Source organism: Urocitellus parryii, chromosome 5 (genome assembly GCF_045843805.1).
Source record: "Urocitellus parryii isolate mUroPar1 chromosome 5, mUroPar1.hap1, whole genome shotgun sequence".
Lineage (NCBI taxonomy): Eukaryota > Metazoa > Chordata > Mammalia > Rodentia > Sciuridae > Urocitellus > Urocitellus parryii.
The window spans coordinates 49,560,041-49,561,852 of record NC_135535.1 but is presented as its reverse complement, the minus strand read 5'-3'; the positions used below and the strand labels follow the sequence as shown (position 1 = coordinate 49,561,852).

Genomic DNA, 1,812 nt, shown 5'->3' with positions numbered 1-1,812 from the left:
AGAGAGAGAGAGAGAGAGAGAGAGAGAGAGAGAGAGAGAGAAGAGAGAGAAATGAAACATGCTTTCATCTCTTTCCTTAACTATGATACCCTCATTAGAAATTTTCAAAGCCAGCATTATTTATTCCTCTCAATTTCATCATTGTTCTAGGTTCCAAAACTGGGATATTATCTGGATCCATACATGTGGCAAGAAGATAATGGGTTGGAATTTGGGCAAAAAGAGAACTTGAGCTATGATGCAGCCTGATGACAGCCTTTGCTATCATCCACATGGAGCTCTGGAATTAAATAACTACTTGCAGTGGTCCCACGTTGGGCCAAAAGGACCAAGCCTTCACACTCTTGTTTTTATCAACCGCTAGATGTGAGCCATTGCAAAAGTTCTAACCTTAAAAAAGGCAGCTTTCTATGGTCGAACTACCCCTGAAGGAGCTTTGCCAAGGGAATTCCCATCTGCGGGAGTGTCCTTGGAGGGAGTTGCTGGGACCTCCCACCTCCAAGCAAGTTATTGCTTAGATACCATTTCCTGTTCTCCATAAGGACTTCTTCAATTCTCAGATGTCTTTTTTTTTTTTTGCTGTTGTTTTAAATGGAAAAATATTATAAAAATTAATTGTAATTTTAATTAAGTCAATTATTCATTATTTGGAGGTGAAATTATTTTATTTCACAGATGTTTTGAAGACCACAAGGGCACTATTTCCTTCATATAAAAATTGATAACTTGCTATAGATACCTATTAGTACAGATACCTATACTGACTCAAAAATGATTATATAGAATTCTGAAAGAAAAATACTCCTCATTATATGATTTCAGTGAAGTGGCTTGGAAATATCTCACATGTGGACTGTTTTCTAAAACATACTATTTCCCCACTCTGCATCGTTTGATTAAAATGTAGATTACTGTCATCAGTGTATGTCCTGCATTCTTGCATATTTGATAATATACATGCAGACTGGTTTATTATTTAATGTTCCATTGGTTCATTTTCCTTGTTTGCCAGATCATGAGCAGGCTAAGCCTTTCTCTGTGATCTTTCTTCAAGACTTTCCAGGAATGGAAACACATCATTACCATCATCCTTTATAGTTAGGTTCTGATCTGCAGGAAGTATCTCTCTTAAAGCAAGCAGATCAGGTTTGACCACTTTGTTTAAAATACACTCCATCACCTCAGACATACGTTTCTTCAAATTAAGTGCTTGCTGATTGGGAATGAGCTCCAATGGACACAACTCTACAGTCACAACAGTTGGCAGATGGAGAGGTCTGGAAAATGTGAGGACCCATATCATCATAACCAACAATAAGCAGGCCAACACCATTTGATCTCCAGCCATATTGTGTGTTGGTATGTGGGTCTTGCTTCCAGTTAAAGATATAAGACATAGGAAGTGGTCTGTCAAATGCAAGTCTGGAATCTGAGCATTCCTGGCTCATAAATTTATGAATCAGGAGTAAGTTCCATAGTTGAAATATGAATATGGTTGTCAACATGGAGAACTTTTTCTTGTGAACTGAAAGCTCTGACTACACCCTCTTCAATGTGATCACCACTGTGTGCATTTACCATTTCAGAGGTGCAAGGTCTTTCAAAGGTCTCTTTTTGAAAGGTAAAAAATTAAAACTAAACATTTGTCATTTATTTTACTTTATACTTATATGCCATAACCAAATTTTCAAATTGAAAATTTATAATTTTGTATGACTATGGGGTGCAAAGTGATGCTGTGATATGTAAATATATTGAGGAATAATTAAATCAAGTTAATTACCATACCTGTCACCTCAAATACTTACCAGT

The 1,812-nt window shown here is 36.6% G+C and overlaps 1 pseudogene; it reads right to left on the bottom strand.

Annotated features, from left to right (window-relative positions):
* Positions 1–976: 976 nt before the first annotated feature.
* LOC113181218 (proteasome subunit alpha type-1 pseudogene) lies at positions 977–1,574 on the bottom strand (annotated as a pseudogene).
* Positions 1,575–1,812: the final 238 nt, after the last annotated feature.